The sequence below is a fragment of the Leucopleurus acutus genome (assembly GCF_964270905.1).
Source record: "Leucopleurus acutus genome assembly, chromosome: 19".
NCBI classification, from domain to species: domain Eukaryota; kingdom Metazoa; phylum Chordata; class Mammalia; order Artiodactyla; family Delphinidae; genus Leucopleurus; species Leucopleurus acutus.
In genome coordinates this window covers 45,540,259-45,561,900 of record NC_139161.1, presented here as the reverse complement: position 1 = coordinate 45,561,900, position 21,642 = coordinate 45,540,259, and the positions used below count along the sequence as shown (strand labels likewise).

Here is a 21,642-nt window from a genome sequence, read left to right as displayed (position 1 = left end):
TATCGGTGTGAACTCATGATTTAAAATACAGAGAGAGACATAAAAACAAATATAGATATAAACGTACACATGCAGGGCTTCCCTGGTGGCGCAGTGGTTGAGAATCTGCCTGCTAATGCAGGGGACACGGGTTCGAGCCCTGGTATGGGAAGATCCCACATGCCGCGGAGCGGCTGGGTCCGTGAGCCACAACTACTGAGCCTGCGCGTCTGGAGCCTGTGCTCCGCAACAAGAGAGGCCGCGATAGTGAGAGGCCCGTGCACCGTGATGAAGAGTGGCCCCCGCTTGCCACAACTAGAGAAAGCCCTCGCACAGAAACAAAGACCCAACACAGCCAAAAATAAATAAATAAATGTACACATGCATATACATATAATACATATATAGGTACACAATATTATACATTGTATACGACATATATGTGTACATAATTTATATTTACATATAGATATAGATATCCATTAGCTTAGAGGGCCTTAGAGCAGCAACAATCCAATAGCAATGAGTACACAAGTGCCATATCTTGGTTGCTAAATAGTACTCTCTGTTAAACGATATCAGGGATGCTGGGAGGAATAGCTTATTCCAAACTATTTGGAATATGGAAAGCACAAGATAAGCTTGGAACATCTTTTTGTACACAAAAAATAAGGTCGTATTCAAAGAATGATGAGGGTACATCAAAAGGATACAGAAGCCACCTCAAGGGGGCTAAATCTGGGACAATTTGGGTATCAAAATACATGAGGATAGTAATGGATTATATAAACAGCAATGCATAAGTCTACACTGATATAAATAAATACATGAAAACCAATGGGAAGACTAGAAAGATTTTCTTTACACTCGAACACTAATACATGTAGAAAGAATACTGGAATTAGAAAATCACCATTTGGCAACCTGTAGTAATAGTTAATTAAACCAAGAAACATTGTGGATACTAAAGTTACTGGGTGAAAATTTGATGAGGAACAGGATATTTACATAGTCTCAAAATACCTCCTTACAAAATACTTAGTTACACAGTGAAAAAGAGTAACTTTGGAATGGAGAAACCTGGCAAATATCACATTAACCAAGTGATCAAAGTTATCATCAGCAGCGATGGGACAAACTGAAATTGTGTACCACCTGATAGGATGCAATGAGAAAAACACAGTATCACTTTTGTGATAATTCTGCCAAAAATGCATTACCTGAATCTAATCATTAGGAAACATGAGAGTAACCCAAATTGAGGGATATTCTACAAAATAATTGGTCTGTAGTCTTCAGAAGTGTAAGGTATTGAAAGTCAAGGAAGATTGAGGAACTACTATTCCAGATTGAAGGTCACAACTACACAACATAAGATCTTGGATTGAATTGTATACCTACAAAGGACATTATTGGAACAATGGCTGAAAATGGAATAGATTCTGAGTATTAGGTGGCGGTCACATATCAGTTTTGATGGTTGTATTGGGGTCACATAGGAAAATATCCATGTTTGTAGGAACTACACTCTGAAGTATTTCTGGATAATGGCTCATCATGTTGGCAATTTTTACCCAACTGGATTGGGGGTGGGGAGGAGTTATTTGTATTATTCTTGCCGCCCCCACCCCCACAAAGTAAACTTATAATGTTGAAGAAGTGACTCATTACAGAGCTCCATTATCAATGACATCTATCATGGGTATAGGATATTAGTATTAGCCAATGGGTATGGTAACATCAAATAATAGCTATTTAGCAGTGTGGTAGACCCTGTTCGTTGCCTACCCAACTGTTGTCCCTTTTCCCATTCTTGTTTTCTAACAGAACCCCAGTTTTATTAAGATATGGATATCTGGGTCCTTCCTGTCTGCAGGATGTGAATTTTTATTGATCTAAGCCAATTATGGCTTAGGCATGAGCATGTAATGTAATTCTAATTAATGATATATGAAAGAGGTCTTCTGGGTGAGGGGGGAATATTTGGAGGAATATTTTTCACGTATCTTATTATTAAAAAGAAAAACCATTAAATTTCTAGAAACATCATGTTAAGCTTCATGTGTGAGCTAAATAAGTGATCAGTTCACTATCTTCTTCCATGAGCTCAAATTCCATCCAAATTTGTGGAAATAGGGTACATGTGAGTTTGTCTAGGCAGAGGGCAATTTCTCTTAGGAGAACTATATCTGTCTTTGAAAATCAGTGAGCTAAAAAGTTCTCTTGGCAGACTTTCTCAATTAGGCTGCTTTTGATTACAGGTAACAGAAAACTCCAGCTCAAATTATTTAAATAAGCAAAATGTATTATCTCACCTAATAGGAAAGAGATAGAATAGTTACTAGGATGGTTAATTTAGCAGCAAATAACGTTATCAAGGATGTAGGGTTTTGGGTTTTTTTCCCTAACTTTCTGCTCTTCAGTGTGTTGGCTTTTGTCCTTGGGCTTATCTCCTCATGGCTGCAGGATGGCTGCCGCAGTCCCAGGGGACCACATGTAGACATAACCATATAAAGTGATCTATTTAATGCCACGTTTTTTGCATTTTTGCACTTTCTGTTGGTGATTTTACTACTTAATATGGCCCCCAAGCTTATTGCTAAAGTGTTGTCTATTGTTCCTAGGTGCAAGAAGGCTGCCATGAAGAAGAGAAGGAGAAAATAAACATTAGATAAGCTTCATTCGGGCATGAGTTATAAGGCTGTTGGCCATGAGTTCAACGTTAAGGAATCGACAATATATAATAAATATGGTGTCTTTAAACAGAAACACACATAAAGCAAGGTTATATATTGATCAGTTGATAAAAATATTATAACCAGAGGTTTGTAGGAACTTAACCTTGTGTTAGGAGCAATGGTTTGATAGTCATTAATTCAGTGCTTGTGGCCACTTTATAGAATATAACTACCAAAAATAATGAGAATTGACTGTGTCTCACAGGGTTGTTATAGCAGGGCTTAACTAAAAACTATTGCATGCAAGAGTTCAGCATTGTGCTCAGCAAGGGACTTAGGACCAGTGCAGGGTTGGGGTGGGGGTGAGACTCTGGATATATTATTGTCAGTTTGACTCTGACACTTATCTAAGTACCACATGGTTCCAAGCAGGAGTATATTTGAGTGAAACACATGTTGATTTAGAGACTTCACAATGAAGCTCTGAGGCTAAGTCACTGGATTCCCCTTGAGAAAGCTTCAAATAGACCATCTTCTTGCAAATAACAGTTTACTTTCACAAAAATAGATGACCTAGCTCATGATCATAATTAGCCTTCTGGAATTAAATGACAATTGCAAATGAGTGAATATAGTTCTCTCTTTTCACTTTCCTAAACCGGCGGGTAGCTCCTACTCTTTTTCCTCAGAATGTGCATTTTAATAGTAAAAGTGCCACATTTTGTCAATTATTACATTACACATATGATTATGTAACATCATAAAAAGGGCAAGTATTTTACAGATGAAATAAATGAAATTTCACAAGAGGTTCAAGAAGGAACTCCGTAATTCTCATTTCAAAGATGCTGAAAAAAGGCCCAGACATCAGGTTAAACAGCTAAGTGACAGATGTGATTAAGACCTGTGCTGCTGCCACCTGTGCATTGTCTCATTGCATTGTGCTCTGTTCTCACTGGGATGAGGAAAAGTGGAGCCTAGACATGCTTTTCCATAGGAGACTGCAGTGGTCTTGCAATTACTCCTAAGGCTTCAAGCTTTTTTCTGCCTCATGATATTTGCATATGCCACTTTTCCTTCCTAGAATACTCTTCACCATTCTTCCCCTAACTCTTACTCATCTTTTGACTGAAATGTCACTTACTTAGAGAGGTCATGTCTGACCACTCCCTTCTCCTACTCTAAAATATCCTTTCCCCCAATTCTCTTTCAAAACATTCTGAACTTTCCTCCATAGCACTCATCACAATTTGCAACTGCATGTCTATTAGTGTATGTATTTGTCTATCTTCTCCACTAGGCTCTCAGCCCTATGCAAGCAGAAACCTCACCTGTTTTGTTCTCCACTGTAAACCCAGTGCCTAGCACAGTGCTGCATGCATAATAGGCTCCTAAATAAATATTAACTGAAAGAATAAATGAATGAATGAAGTGTTGTTTATCGCATACTACTCTGGTAAAAGATAGCTGAGGTGGAAATGGATATTACTAACAATATTTAAAAGATTGGTGTTTGGTTTCATCATCCTGTACTCCCCACAACCTCTACCCTCAGCATCAAGGAACGTTTGTCTAAAACATCCAATCTCCTAGTGCCAGACCTAGACTCTCTAAATTTGGAGACTGGTTTCTGGAACAGATACATGTACTAGGACTGATTCAATTTGTAGGATTTTAGGCTTAAAAGTTATTACTGAAATAAGGTTTGATTTCATATTATTTTGGAGTAACTCCAGGCATTCACCATTCAATGTGAATAATTCAATATTATTCTGGAGTAACTCCAAGGCATTCACCATTCAGAGGAAAAGACATTTGTTTTGTTTTGCTAAAACTGAACCCAAGCTATATGAAAGACACTGCTGTATTTATAGATAATTTTGTGCCTTTTAGGTATCTAAGAATGGATATTGCTTTTGGACTGTTATAATATATTTTTCTATCTGTATTGCTATCCTACAAAATTTTACTATGTATTTTAATTTTAATTAATCTTTTTAATAATTGTAAAAGCAAGCATATTCTTTGCAGAAATTTTGGAAAATGCAGAAAAACATGAGGGAGAAACAAAAAGTATAAAGAAACAAACAAAAAAGATCACTCAAAATTCCACCACCTAGAGATAACCATAGTTGTTTTTTTTTTAATTAATTAATTAATTTATTTATTTATTTTTGGCTGCATTGGGTCTTCATTGCTGCGCGCGGGCTTTCTCTACTTGTGGCGAGTGAGGGCTACTCTTCGTTGCGGTGTGCGGGCTTCTCTTTGCGGTGGCTTCTCTTGTTGCAGGGCACCGGCTCTAGGCGCGCGGACTTCAGTAGTTGTGGCACGTGTGCTCAGTAGTTGCGGCTCGCGTGCTCCAGAGCGCAGGTTCAGTAGTTGTGGCACACGGGCTTAGTTGCTCCGCGGCATGTGGGATCTTCCCAGACCAGAGCTCGAACCCGTGTCCCCTGCATTGGCAATTCTTAACCACTGTGCCACCGGGGAAGTCCCACCATAGTTGTTTTCAATTGAAGTATAGTTGATTTACAAAGTTGTGTTAGTTTTAGAGATAACCGTTGTTAAAACTTCTGTATAGGGGCTTCCCGGGGCTTCCCTGGTGGTGCAGTGGTTGAGAGTCCGCCTGCCGATGCAGGTGACACGGGTTCGTGCCCCAGTCCGGGAAGATCCCACATGCCGCGGAGCGGCTAGGCCCGTGAGCCATGGCCGCTGAGCCTGCGCGTCCGGAGCCTGTGCTCTGCAACGCGAGAGGTCACAACAGTAAGAGGCTTGCGTACCGCAAAAAGACAAAAAACAAAAAAACCTTCTGTATAGTTTTTCTTGGCTCTATTTCTATGTGTATGTGTGCATAGGCACACATCTATATTGTATATATTATACACAATACATATATACACATGTCACACATGTATATTTGCGTATATAATATGTATATGTAATACGTATGTATAATATATATTCTATGTGTATATATACATATATAATATATAAATAATATACACACATATATAAGTTATCATTTACTGTGTATGCCAGATATCTTGATTTCCTTTTTATACAGTTTTTCTCTTATAATCCTTTCAATAGTTCTATGAGAAGATACTATCATTCTTACTTTACAGATGAGCAAATTGAGGCTGAGAGTATTCATTTGTTTGCCTGAGGTCATTAGTTAGTAAATGGTAGATTTGAGATACAAATCTATATCCAATTCTAAAGTCTATCATCTCAACCATTATGACTGCCGGTACATTTCCATGTCTTAAATCAAATTGGAATTACTATAGAAATAATTTTGATTCTGCTTTTTGACTTTTTATTATATTTTCTATATAATATTTCACTATCCTCTACTAACCTAATTTTAATGGCTTTATGATATTCCATAAAATTATTGAAATAATCGATGAATGAATGAAATATTGTTTCTCACACACTGCTTTGGTAAAGAATGGATTGCTTAGATGCTCTGATGTTTCAGACTCTTTCTGTCATCTTATTTTCTTAATTCTTTTCATATTCTGAAACGATTTTCTCTTTTTCTTGTCTCTTACTATATGAACTATGTATTCTTTGCTTTTCAAATCCTGTGTCATGCTTTGGAAGGTATACATCCTGTTTTTATTCTAAAAATGCTCACCTTTGGATTAAAGAAAAACACCTTATTTTCAATATCACAATGAAATAATATCTCTTCATTTCTCTTGTGCAAGATGGTGTGTTTAGCACACTATTTCTTTCTTTTTTAATTGGGGTATAGTTGTTTTACAATGTTGTGTTAGTTTCTACTGTACAGCGAAGTGCAGTTCCCTGTGCTACACAGCAGGTTCTCATTAGTTATCTACTTTATACATATTATGTCAGTCCCAATCTCCCAATTCACCCCACCTCCCCTTCCCCCCTTGGTATCCATTTGTTTGTTCTCTACATCTGTGTCTCTGTTTCTGCCTTGCAAACCGGTTCATCTGTACCATTTTTCTAGATTCCACATATATGTGTTAATATACGACATTTGTTTTTCTCTTTCTGGCTTACTTCATTCTGTATGACAGTCTCTAGGTCCATCCATTCATCCATGGATGAATATGGTCCATCCATATTCCATTGCATATATGTACCACATCTTCTTTATCCATTCATCTGTCGATGGGCATTTAGGTTGCTCCCATGACCTGGCTATTGTAAATAGTGCTGCAATGAATATTGGGGTGCATGTGTCTTTTTGAATTATGGTTTTCTCTGGGCATATGCCCAGTAGTGGGATTGCTGGGTCATATGGTAATTCTATTTTTAGTTTTTTAAGGAACCTCCATACTGTTCTCCATAGTGGCTGTATCAATTTACATTCCCACCAACAGTGCAAGAGGGTTCCCTTTTCTCCACACCCTCTCCAGCATTTATTGTTTGTAGATTTTTTGATGATGCCCATTCTAACTGGTGTGAGGTGATACCTCACTGTAGTTTTGATTTGCATTTCTCTAATAATTGTGATGTTGAGCATCTTTTCATGTGCCTCTTGGCCATCTGTATGTCTTATTTGGAGAAATGTCTATTTAGGTCTTCCGCCCATTTTTTGATTGGGTTGTTTGTTTTTTTGACGTTGAGCTGCATGAGCTGTTTGTATATTTTGGAGATTAATCCTTCGTTCATTGATTCATTTACAAATATTTTGTCCCATTTTGAGGGTTGTCTTTGTCTTGTTTATGGTTTCCTTTGCTGTAGCACACTATTTCTCCTCATTCTTTACCTCCCACTCCCCACATCCTCTCAGCTTGGTTTTTGTTCATGCAATTTGGCCTTTTCTACCTTGATTATCCCTCTTGGAAAGAAAAATTTCTTTTTCTACATTATGTATTTTCTCTTATGAGAATTATTTTAGACAATTAAATAAAGTTCTTTTATGCATAAATTTTTTGTGGTCTGACTTTCTTCTTCCTCACTCTTTTTTTTGGCTGCGCCACACAGCGTATAAGATCCTAGTTCCCCGACCAGGGAATCGAACCCTCTCCCCCTCCAATGGAAGCATGGAGTCTCAGCCACTGGACCGCCAGGGAAGTCCCTTCTTCCCTATTCTTGACTTCTCATTCAGCAGTACATGTTTGAGAAGTTTTTTCTTTCAGGGCAGATAACCTGTGTAGTGTCACTTTTGAGCCCTTTGTATCTCAGTACTTATTTATGAGGCCTTCACAACTTCATGACAACTTTGCTGAGTGTAGAATTCTTAAATTATAAATATTTACTCTCAGAATTCTGCAGGATATACTTTATTGACTTGTGTCTTAGAGTGCTGAATTCTGAGGCCAGTTTGAGTTTAGTTCCTTTGGAGATAATCTGTTCCCTCCCACTCCCCTGCCTGGATTCTCGAAGGCTTTTTGCTTTATCCAAGAAATATTAAAAAATGTCACCTGGCTAGTCTAGGTGTTGATTTCTTTTCATTCATTTTGCCAGCAGGCTTAAGTATTAGGAAAATTATTTAATTATTGCTTCTATTCCTATTCTGTTTCCGCCTTCTGAGATTCCTAATGTGCTCAGTCAATTTATTCAACAACTATTCTATGCCAGGCACTAATTTACGTACTGGGGATACATCATTAGGGAACATAAATGCTTACATTTTTGTTGATTGGATCTTCTGACTCTGCTGTCTATATCACCCACCTTTGTTCCGATTTTTCAAGGAAACCTCATCCTTTGAGCCTCAGCATATTTTCATAGTCCTATGGGTTTTTTCCGTTTGCTCATCTTAACATAGAGAGGTCTGTATGTGTCCAGCTTTGGTTAATATTTAAGTAGGGATGGCAGAGGGTTCTGTCAGAGATTGAAGTGGGTCTGAGTGTGTGCCCTGACTAGCTCCCCGTCTGCCTTCATCTAGCCTTCGACCTTGAGTAAGGGGATGCTCATGGAATTCTACTGGGGTGATAATATATTTTACAAAAGTGGAATATTGAACTGACCCTTCCTCCTAATTGAGCCCTTTTACATTTTAACTAGAAGACATCCCTCCAAGTTTCTGGCATATGGAAGGTTTTTCCTCTATTTTTATGCCTTTGGTCTTTTCTATGTGAATTTAGAATGAGGAAATTTAGAAGCCTGTCCTCACAAAGCCATTTTTATTTAAAAATGGCAAAGTAATATTTTTTTCTCTATGTTAAGAAGGTTAGAAAAAATGCTCAAGACTCATAATTATATGTAGTTTTGAAATTTTTCATAAAGGGTCTCAAACCCCTTGGGAAACTACATGGTCTAGAGAGAGCTGGGAGAATGGAGTCTGACTGTGATATGTAATTTCATTGTGGCTTTGAACAAACTATTTGAACTTCAGGTTCTCTAATCTCAGATCTTCTTACGTCATACCATGACAGGGAAAGAACCAGAAAAAAATAAATGTGGAAGTTCTTTGAACTGTTCAAAGATAGAAACTAAGGCAATCTGAGGACTTTTTGTTGTTGTTTGAATGCTATTATAGCTTTGAGTACTTTCAAGCTAGCCTAAAGACTGTCTGCTTGAGGCGTAACAAATGATGTCTGGTTGTTGGGAAGCCCAGGTATGCAAAGCAGTTCTGAAGTGTAGCCAAGAAGCGACACTGCTTTGGACACTGTCGTGTGGTATAAGATGCAAGAGAGTGTTAACTGTGGACCCATTTTCCTGTTAGGTCAAATTACTATGCCCGGCTTATCTGAAATTAGTTTGCTTCTCCTCTTCATGGAAATGAAGGCCTCTGGGTGGGTGAATCATGCCTTAATAAACAACTTTTGTACTTCTGGCCAGCATAGGCAGCCGATGTTGTCTATCTTTGTGAGATGACTTGGAAGTATGCAAAAAAGAAACATCTGTATTGTTATTTCAGAGCTTAAAGAAAATATTTTACTGCCTCAGGGACAAATTTTCCAGGTTCTATCCCTTCCTACCGTTAATCTTTCCTGTATTTTATGATTCAATTTCTTTTTGAAATTCCTATAAGATTCAATATTAAATTTCCCTAATCGTGGGAAAAAATATTGTCTATATTAAGATCCATGACACTGCAGCTGTTTCAGCACTGTGGAGATAAATAGCTCTCTATATCACTGGTCTCAGACAAGTGACTTTTTTTTCAGTAATGGACATGAAATGGAGGAATAAGAATTTTTCCCTTTTGAGCAAAATATTAGCAAACCGCCAAGGTAGAGGGGGTTTTGGGGAGGGATGGACTGGAAGTTAGGAGTTAGTAAATGCAAACTATTACATATAGAATGGAAAAACAACAAGGTCCTACTGTATAGCACAGGAAACTATATTTAATATCCTGGGATAAATCACAATGGAAAAGAATATAAAAAAGAACGTATATATGTGTATAACTGAGTCACTTTGCTGTACAGCAGAAATTAACATAACGTAAATCAACTATACTTCAATAAAAAATAAGTTTAAAAAATATTAGCAAACCGAATCCAACAACACATAAAAATGATCATACACCACGATCAAGTTGGATCCATCCCAGGATCACAAGGATGGTTCAACATATGCAAATCAATCAATGTGATACACCACATCAACAAAAGAAAAGACAAAAACCACATGATCATCTCAACAGATGCAGAAAAAGCATTTGATAAAATTCAACATCCATTCATGATAAAAACTCTTACCAAAGTGGGTATAGAGGGTACATATCTCAACATAATAAAAGCTATGTTGTGACAAACCTGCAGCCAACATAATACTCAACAGCAGAAAGGTGGAAGCTTTCCCACTAACATCTGGAACAGGGATGCCCATTCTCATCTTTTCTACTCAACATAGTATTAGAAGTCCTAGCCACAGCAATCAGACAAGAAAAAGAAATAAAAGGTATCCAAATTGAAAGAGAAGAGGTAAAATTGTCATTATATGCAGATGACATGATACTACATATAGAAAACCCTGAAGACTCCACACAAAAACTACTAGAACCGATAAGCAAATACATCAAGGTAGGAGGATACAAGATTAACATACACAAATTGGCTGCATTTCTTTATACTAAGAAGGAAATATCAGAAAAAAAATCTCTTTTAAAATCGCATTTAAAAAAACACACACACAAAAACCTTAGGAATAAACCTGACCAAAGAGGTGAAAGACTTATATGCTGAGAATTATAAAACGTTGATAAAGAAGATTGAAGATGATTCAAAGAAATGGAAAGACATTTTATGCTCTTGGATTGGAAGAATTAATATGTTAAAATGGCCATACTACCCAAAGCAATCTATAGATTTAATGCATCCCTATCAAACTACCCATGACATTTTTCACAGAACTAGAATAAATAATCCTAAAATTTACATGGAACCATAAAAGGCCCACAATTGCCAAAGCAATCCTGAGGAAAAAGAACAAAGCTGGAGGCATAACCCTCCCAGACTTCAGACAATACTACAAAGCTACAGTAATCAAACAGTGTGGTATTGGCACAAAAACAAACATATGGATCAATGGAACAGAATAGAGAGCCCAGAAATAAACCCACACACCTACAGTCAATTAATCTTCGACAAAGGAGACAAGAATATACAATGGAGAAAAGACAGTCTCTTCAGCAAGTGGTGTTGGGAAAACTGGACAGCTGCATGTAAAACAATGAAATTAGAACACAGACTCACACCACACACAGAGATAAATTCAAAATGGCTTAAAGACTTACATATAAGACAGGATACCATAAAACTCCTAGAAGAGGGCTTCCCTGGTGGCGCAGTGGTTAAGAATCTGCCTGCCAGTGCAGGCGACACGGGTTCGAGCCCTGGTCTGGGAAGATCCCACATGTCTCAGAGCAACTAAGCCCGTGTGCCACGACTACTGAGCCTGCACTCCAGAGCCCACGAGCCACAACTACCGAGTCCACGTGCTGCACTACTGAAGCCTGCGTGCCTAGAGCCTGAGCTCCGCAACGAGAAGCCACCACAATGAGAACCCCGCACACCCCAACGAAGAGTAGCCCCCGCTTGCTGCAACTAGAGAAAGCCTGAGCGCAGCAATGAAGACCCAATGCAGCCAAAAATAAATAAATTTATTCAAAAAAACACAAACAAAAAACTCCTAGAAGAGAACATAGACAAACCATTCTCTGACATTAACTGTACCAATGTTTTCTTAGGCCAGTCTCCCAAGGCAATAGAAATAAAAGTTAAAATAAACAAATGGGACCTAATCAAACTTATAAGCTTTTGCAGAGCAAAGGAAACCATAAACAAAATGAAAAGACAACCTATGGACTGGAAGAAAATATTGGCAAATGATGTGACCGACAAGGGCTTAACTTCCAAAATATATAAACAGCTCATGTGACTCAATAAAAAAACAAAAACAAACAACCCAATCAACAAATGGGCAGAAGACTTAAATAGACATTTCTCCAAAGAAGACATACAGATGGCCAATAGTCACATGGAAAGATGCTCAACATCACTAATTATTAGAGAAATGCAAATCAAACCTACAATGAGGTAACACTTCACACCAGTTATAATGGCCATCATTAAGAAGTCTACAAATAAATGCTGGGGAGGGTGTGGAGAAAAGGGAACCCTCCTACACTGCTAAATGGAATGTAAATTGGTGCAGCCACTTTGGAAAACAGTATGGAGTTTCCTTAAAAAACTAAAAATAGAGTTGCCATATGATGCTGCAATCCTACTCCTGGGCATATATCTGGAGAAAACTCTAATTCAACAAGATACACGCACCCCAGTGTTCATAGCAGCACTATTTACAATAGCCAAGACACAGAAGCAACCTAAATGTCCATCGACAGATGAATGGATAAAGAAGATGTAGCATATATATACAATGGAATATTAGTCATAAAAAAGAAGGAAATAATGCCATTTGCAGCAACATGGATGGACCTAGAGATTATCATACTAAGTGAAGTGAGTCAGACAGAGAAAGACAAATATCCTATGACATCACTTATATGTGGAATCTAAAATGTGACACAAATGAACTTATTTACAAAACAGAAACAGACTCAGAGACTTAGAAAACAAACTTATGGTTACCAAAGAGGGAAGGGGGGGAAGGGATAAATTAGGACTTCAGGATTAGCAGATACAAATTACTGTATATAAAATAAACAAGGCCCTATTGTACAGCACAGGGAACTATATTCAATATCTTGTAATAAACCATAATGAAAAAGAATATGAAAAAGAATCACTTTTTCTGTACACCAGAAACTAACACAACATTGTAAATTAACTATACTTCGATCTTTAAAAAAAAGAGTAGAAGTGGAGAGATCTACTTACTACATAGGGCAGGGAGGAGAAGAGTCTTTGAAGTGACACTTACATTAAGTTTTAAAATGAGAAGCAACATGCTTTGGAAAGAGCCGGGGAGAAGCATTACAGCAGAAGAAACAGAATGTGCTAAGGCTTGACTTGTACAGAGAACTGAAAGATACAGTGAATGGTTGTAACACAATGGTTGAGGAGAGGGTGACATGAAATGAGTTTGGCGAGGAATGCCATGAAAGTAGAGACCAATAGCTTAGACTAGGAGGTAGTGGAGATGTAAAGAAGTCATCACAATTTGCATATATTTGTGGGTATAGCTGATAGGACTTGTGAATGAAATAATTGTGGGGGATGAGAGAAAGAGGGGAGTCCAAGAAGACTCCCAGGTTTCTGGATTAAGCCACTGGTGAATAGTAGTGTCATTGCAGACTGAGAAGATCAGACAGAAAGAGGTTAGAAGAAAAACCAGTTTTGCTTCTGGGTATGATAAATCTGAAATGCCTGCGATGTATCTAAGATAGAACAAGTAGGCAATTGAGAGTCTGGAGCTCAGAGGAGAGGACTGAGGACATATATTAGAAATAACACTGTAGGGATGATATTTTATTTATTTATTTATTTATTATTTTATAAATTTATTTATTTACTAATTATTTATTTTTGGCTGTGTTGGGTCTTTGTTGCTGTGTGCCGGCCTTCTCCAGCTGCAGTGAGCTGGGGCCTCTCCCGTTGCGGAGCATGGGCTCTAGGCGTGCAGGCTCAGCAGCTGTGGCACATGGGCTTAGTTGCTCTGCGGCATGTGGGATCCCCCCGGACCAGGGATTGAACTCATATCCCCTGCATTGGCAGGTGGATTCTCAACCACTGCGCCACCAGGGAAGTCCTGGGATAATATTTTAGACTTGGAGATGGGTGAGATCTCCTAGGAAGACAGAGTAAAGGGAGAAGAAAGGAGAGCTGAAGACTGAGCATGGAGAACTAGCCAGGTGAATAGTTGTGCCACTAAAAGAAATGCTGAAGGAAATTAAGAGGAGCATATGGTTAGGAGAGGAAATTGATGATTTATCTTTGGAACTTGCTAAGTTTAAGGTACAGACTAGACTCGTGTCATTTCTAGTGTGATGCCTGGCAAAATGTATAGGTCCCCCTTCACAATGTTAATGCCATACTTATATTTTATTTTGTGAAGAGGCCTTACAATATCTCTGTGAATTTTCAGGATAAAACATTCATGGTCATGTCCGAGTTGGAGTTTGGATCAGGAGAAACAATTCTACCAAGATCCATGAAATTGAAGGTGTTTCTGAATTATGGAGATAAATGGTTCTCTATGTCACCAGTCCTAAACAACAAGTGGCTATTTCTTTTTGGGTGATGGACATGAGATGAAGAAAGACAAGTTTGTTCAATGTTGAGCCAATGTGCTTTACTGGTAGCACACAAGCTCAGAATGCAATGAAAATACACGTGTTTTGAACATCTACCATGTGCCAGGCCCTGTGCTAGGTTCTGGGGATAACTCAGAGAACAAGATACACAAGACTTGCACCTTACAAACAAGCAAAGGAGATGGGTAAAAATTAACCTACAAATAAAATAACTGCAAAGTGTGGCAAGTGCTATGAAAGAAACAAACAGATCCAGGAAATAAGTGGGAGGGGTGGTATGGCACTTTGGGTTTAGAAAGGGTCTTTAGGGAAATTTTCCTTGGGTAAGTGACATTTACTTGATTCCTGAAGGATGAGGGGTCAGTCATACCAAGATTAGGGGATGTGCCTGGCTATCGATGAAACACCAAATTGTTTTTTGCAGAATCTGACTGTGAAAAGTTAAGCCAGGCTGAATAGCTCATATTGGAATATTCAGTATGGGCACACTGAGAGCGGGGGAAGGTGTTGGAAGTGGTCTGCCCCCATGGGGAGTATTTTATCATTGACTCTGTTTAAAATTGCCTGCATAGGGTGATAATAAAAAGTGAACTGACATTTAGCCAATTTTACTATTATTTAAAAATTCTTTGCAGACAACGGCCCTGTCGTGGGCTGAATGATGGCCCTCAAAAAGATACATCCATATCCCAAACACTGGAACCTGTGACTATTACCTTATACAGTAAAAGAGTAAATATTAACTTACGTGAAAAGATGTAACTAAGGATTTTGAGAGTGTGTATCAGATTATCTTTCTGTAAGCTGAAAGTAGATATTAGACTGAGATATTAAGTTACCCAGTTCTTGAGGTAAATAGGTGTATGTTTTAATAGAGCTGTCACTGTAGAATTTGATGCTGTGTTAGGAGAAGTGTTTCTTACATCCAAGTTTGCTTACAGCCAAGTAACTTAACCCAAGTTAAGTTAACCTGACTAGCCATGTAGGTGTTTTATATTGCCATTCCTATTGCATAAGGAGGCCTTGTGGTAGTTCAGGTGGGCCCTCTCAAGGCAAGACTACAATCCTGGGCCTGGTCACAAGTTTAGGTTCATATACTTATCAGCGTTAGGAAGACTGAATCACACTAGCCACACTCACAAGGCTGGCAAGTGACAAAATTCAAGTGTTTAAAAATATTTATTAATTTAATAAATGATGATGAACTTATGTGTGTTGATTAGTGTACTCTCCTTATAAACAAGTCATATATAATATGGGATTATATTCAGAATGTAGCTAGGTGATGACATATGAGCAAGCAGAAGTTTAATAAATGGTTTTATACCTGCAGTAGGCAGGCTCTGAGATAACCTTCAATGATCCCTCTAATGAAAGTATAGTATTCATACCCTCCTGTGATTCCCCTCCCCTTGTGTGTAGGTGTGTATTCACTTTTAACGAATAGAATGTAGCAGAAATGATGGGATTTCACTTCTGAGATTAGGTTACAAAAGACTGTGGCTTCATCTTGAGAGCTCCCTCTTATTCTATTGCTCACTCTGAGGAAAGACAATTGCCATGTTGTGGGCCGCCCTATAGACAGGTCTCTGGCTAATGACCAGTGAGGACCTGAGGTCTTCACTCCAACATCTCACCAGGAACTGAGTCCCACCATCAACCACATGAGTGAGCTTGGAAGCAGATGCTCGCCAGAGGCACCCAGGTATGCAGCACCTGGATTCCTAACCCTCAGAGGCTGTGAGATAGTAAACGTTTGTTGTTTTAAGCAGTAAGGTTTGGGGTAAATTGTTACACAGCAATAATAACTAACACAACAGCAATCATATAACTTTTGAAATACTAATTTAAAAACACTAAAAGACAATAAGGAGGGAAATAAAATTGAATAAAAACTATAACAGTAGTTTCCATGGTTACACTATTTATTTTAATAGCTTCTGAGGCATTCTAATCACACTGACTAGATTCCCTAGTAGTGGTTAATTTCATCCAGTTTATGTTGAGTCTTACTAGTTTTATTCCCAGGGAGTGACATTTTATCTAACTTCTAGATGCATCTAACTATGGACTCCAACAAACTGAGTATTATACACACTGACAACTAAATATTTATTGATTCATTCATACATAAATTCATTTTGTCTACTGAAGACTCAGAAAGGAATCCAAAATGGCATACTGATTCTGTTGGTCTTTTTTTTTTTTTGGATTAATGTTCACAGGAGAGTTAGATGTTAAATTCATTCATTTTTTTAAAATACTTTTTTTAAACAAAAAGTATAAATGTTAAATGTACAATGAAAAAATAGAGAAGCAAAAAAGAAGAAAGTGAAAGTCAACTTTGAACCTGCTACTCAGAGAGGACTGCTACTGAATGCACTATTGATTTTAGTTGACAGCAGTTGCCTATTCTATTTTTTTTAAACATCACAAATAAGACTTTTTATTGTCACCATTAAATATCTGAATTATAAACAGATTCTTGGATTGGTGGCTCATATCCATAAGCTCATTCAACTCTAGCATTCAACTCATCCCCAGCAGCTTTTCCAAAACTACTACCTTCACCATGAAACTCCATTAGTTTACCCAATTCAAATTTTTGCTTCTTAGGATTTTTACTTGTCTAACAAAGACATCAGAGAGAGGATAAAAAGACTGGCAAAGCCTTTTCTATGTCTTTCCCAGTGCTGTCTGGAATCAATTTATTGACCACTTTTTTTAAGTTATTTGTCTGCACCTCTCGGGTCATGATTCCCAACATCTTCTGGATTTCTGACTATTGTGTTTTTTAGTAAAATCAACACAGAATTAGATGAAGCAAATAACCATTGGTAGTCTTGACATCAGCATGAGATTCGATCATGGCCTGCCATTTTTTGACCATTCTGGAGCACAGTTTATCACAGGTACAATCCATGCCATGGGAGTTGGTCAGGCAGTTTTTGCCCTGAACATCCTCAGTAATTAGCTTGGATTTTCTAAATGCACCTTCATTATTCTGCAGATGAGCAAGGCTCATTTTAAAAACATGACCCTTGAGGCCATAAGATGCAATTTTGATTCCTTGAGTTTTCCTGACTAGTGTTTTTCCAATGTTTCATATACTGAACATAGCTGGTACTTTCACATCATACCAATCTTTCATAGAGAATGGATTAACCACTTTCTTCTTGGCAAACTTTTTGCCACTTTTCATAAGCACTTGTTCTTGCCCACTGCCATGGTGCTGCTCAGAGGGCCAAAAGGGCTATTTGTTTTTTTTTTTTTTTTTTAAACATCTTTATTGGGGTATAATTGCTTTACAATAGTGTGTTAGTTTCTGCTTTATAACAAAGTGAATCAGTCATACATAAACATATTATTTGCTTATTTTTTTAAAAATTGGGAAAATATTCTATTCTTGGTTAACTTGCTAATTGATTTTTCTGAAACTCAGTTTCCTTAATGAAATATTATATCTGAAATTTTATGTATTAATATTTAATAATTTAGTATCACTAATATTTAATACCTAGTACCACTTACTAATGTTATAAACAATATACCCAACAACTTTATTTACATTATCTAATTTGACTTTCACTATACCTTGTGAGTTAGGCACTAATATTACTTCTATTTTTCAGATAAGTAAACTAAGGCTTAGAGAGGTTAAATAATTTGCTCACACAGGGTCACAAAGCTAAGCAGTTTCAGAATAGAGATTCCATCCCAGTTCTGTCTGACTACAAAATTTATACTCATACCACTCTGCTATAGTTTCTCCCTCAAACTTGTTCCCATAATGCTTTTCATAAAGGAAAAATGTCATTTAAAAAACTTTCATATTTAGAAAAGACATCATATTTGTTATTAAAAGACTAACCTAATTTACCCATACCTCCATTCAATTCCTTTGAAAGTTTTTTGAAGATAGTGTCTCAAGACAAAAATATTAAGATCTAAAGGAAATATACATGAATAAGATTCTTTCCCTGCCAAAATAAAACTGTGGATGTTACCAATGATTTGCCTCGTTTGAAACTGGAACTATCATCAGGGAGCCAATTTCCATTTATATAAAACTACATAATTCTGTTTCTGATTATAATTTCTAAAGTTATAGTCAACTGTTACAGTTGAAAAGCTAGATTTTTATCAGTTACACTTCGGCTGCTGTAGAGTCTATTATAATGAAATAAAGGAGTAATATGGAAAGAAAGAGCAGTGATAGTGATTAAGGAATGTTAGAATAGAAAGAAATTTGGAGGCTACTTTGCCCATTCTCCATATTTTAGAGAGGAGAAAACTGAGGTCCAGAGAATTAACTATCTCTGTATCTCTTAAGCTGTCAAAGTAGACAAAGTGTAAGAGTACAGGTGTGTGAAAAGTGACTTTCATCTGATAATTAAGACAGTGTTGCAAATGTATTCACCCAAGTTCTAAAACTCTATCAATAAGAGAAAGAGATTTTTTAAAAATCCCAAATAACAAAAAGCATAAGATCTGGTACATAAAAAGTACCTAATAAATATTTGCGAATGAACAAATGAATAAAAAGATTTTATTGCTTTCATTTTCAAGTTCCCTCACAATCCTTTAATTCATATTTTATATGCAATCATAATGTATACATATAGTTTATTTTGCTCTTTGCTCTTGAGTTATAGCATAACATTTTTCTGTGTTATAAAATGACCAGAACCTTTTAAAGGACCTATTGAAGTTACAACACTTCTGAGTCAGATTCCCAAATGACTGTTAAAAATGACTATTAACAGGGGTGAATCCAGGTTTTGCAGGGAGGCCCCCATTAAGGAAAAATTACAAAAATATGTTACTTAAAAAAATTTTTTACAAAACAGTGAAAAAATATCTATCTCTTTCAAGAGACCATTTCTAGGGCCCCTCTAGGGCTTGGAGGGGCCTGTGCATTGAATGGCCCTGAACCTTCATTAGCTGCATAGTACTTATGCCTCTGTTGGTAACCAGATACCACCTTCATGGTGGTTAGGATACAGCTTGAATGTTTTTTAGAGGTTTACTAAAATTTTAGAAATGTACATCACACTTTGACAGTGTTAGAAATTCTTTCTATCCAGCTGACCTGGAATCTACTTCAGGCCCCACCATAAACTTGGTGGCTTTTAAATTATAAGCAAGTCTCTTAACTTCTTCAGGTCTCAAATTCCTCATCTGTAGAATGGGCTTAATATCTATCTCAAAGAATTCAAATGAAACAAAGATAAACTAGTTGGTACAGTTCCTGACACATCATAAATGCTCCATAAAGATTAGGTATTATGATTACAGTGATAGTTAAAACATTAGCCTACCTTATATGGGAACCTCCTGTCTCTCCATTACAACTTTGTACATTGACTGTAGGTAAAATATGGTGTAAAATGAGTTTTAAGGATTGTGCAGATTCAATTTTTTATTATTTTAATTTTAAAAAATAATGTTATTATGGGGCTTCCCTGGTGGTGCAGTGGTTGAGAGTCCGCCTGCCAATGCAGGGGACACGGGTTGGTGCCCTGGTCGGGGAAGAACCCACATGCCGCGAAGCGGCTGGGCCCGTGAGCCATGGCCGCTGAGCCTGCGCGTCCGGAGCCTGTGCTCCGCAACGGGAGAGTCTACAACAGTGAGAGGCCCGCGTACCGCAAAAAATAAAAAAATAAATAATGTTATTATGAAAAATAGTAACTACATAACAGAACATTTGGAGAATAGAGAAAAGAAAAAAAATAGCACCCATAATTTCTCCAGACTTATGCTATATTTTCTTGTTGTGTTTTTTTCCTTAATGCAGGCTTCATTTAAAATATAAAAATGCTTGAAATAAGTAGACCCAATTATCCTCTTTTTTTTTAATTTAATTATTTATTTGGCTGCGCTGGGTCTTAGTTGCAGCACGTGGGATCTTTAGTTGCGGCATGCAAACTCTTAGTTGTAGCATGTGGAATCTAGTTCCCTGACCAGGGATCGACCCCAGAGCCCCTGCATTGAGAGCACAGCCTTAGCCACTGGACCACCAGGGAAGTCCCCCAATTATTCTCTTTTCAAGGGGGGTTGGTATTATGGCATTATTATTTTCAAATACATGGCAAATCTCAAAATATGTTTTACATAAAACTATTTGAGAAAAATCAGGAGGAAGAAAAGATACACATTCTACTGTTATCGTTCCATAGTTATTCCCACAAGCCGCGCGGCGCGGCCAAAATAAATAAGTAAATAAAGATTCATGTTTTTATAAGATTATGATCTTACTGTACATATAATTTGATAGTCTGCATTTTTTTCCTACATTATATCACAAGTCTTTCTCCATACTACTACATACTACTACAGCGACATTCATAGTAACTAGAGCATCTGAGAGCAAGGCTGTTTCCTAAACTTCATATGACTGTGTGTGAAGAAACTAAGGCAGGCCAAGGTTTGAAAAGTCAGAAACTCGGAGTGAGTGCTTTTGGTTTGCCTGCAACTATAATGTGGAAAATGTAGAAAGAGAAGTTATGACTCAGGGATTCTTGATTTTCAACCAAACGTCCCAAGTCAGCAAAAGAATATAAAGCCCTATCAATATAATCCTAAATTCCATAAACACTTTTATTTCTTTAATAGATGGGAAAGTGGTGCAATACTATTCAACAGCAAGGACTTATCTGTCACAACGTGTTATTATTAGGGTTTTAGCTCTCAAAATGGGGTAAATTTACTCCCCCACCACCCAAAGGGGTCTTTCTTTAAAATTCCACAAGGCAACGCAAATCCTCACTATAAAGAACAAGTCGAGTCTGGACATGGTTGTCTGAATTCAGTGACATTTGCTCTTGGAAAAAGACTTTTACCTTTTAATTATGCTTTTGTGCTGATATTCATTGATTTCAAAGCACAAACTTTTTCTTTTAAGCTTCTTGTTCCTTTAACATTGTCCTGCTGTAGGAATTCAAGCCACTTTTAAAAATTGTAAAATATACACTGAGGAAGCAATCCACATGTCCATTGCTGAATGAATGGAAAAACAAAATGTGGCATATGCATACAATGGAATATTATTCAGCCTTAAAAAGGAAGGAAATTCTGATATTGATACATACCACAGCATGGATGAACCTTGAAGACATTACGCTAAGTGAAATAAGCCAGACACAAAAGGACAAATATTGTATGATTCCACTTATATGAGGTATCATAGAGATAGAAAATAAAATAACGGTTACCAGGGCATGGGGGGGAGGAAGGAACAGGGAGTTATTGTTTAATGGGTACAGAGTTTCATTTTCTGATGATGAAAAGTTCTGGAGATGGACAGTGGTGATGGTTGCGTAACAGTGTGAG

At 37.4% G+C, this 21,642-nt stretch overlaps 1 pseudogene across 1 annotated transcript; it reads right to left on the bottom strand.

Annotated features, from left to right (window-relative positions):
• Positions 1 to 16,822: 16,822 nt before the first annotated feature.
• LOC309976140 (small ribosomal subunit protein eS1-like) lies at positions 16,823 to 17,538 on the bottom strand (annotated as a pseudogene). The gene has a single exon. The product of its transcript is annotated as a small ribosomal subunit protein eS1-like (transcript).
• Between the last annotated feature and the right edge of the window lie 4,104 nt (positions 17,539 to 21,642).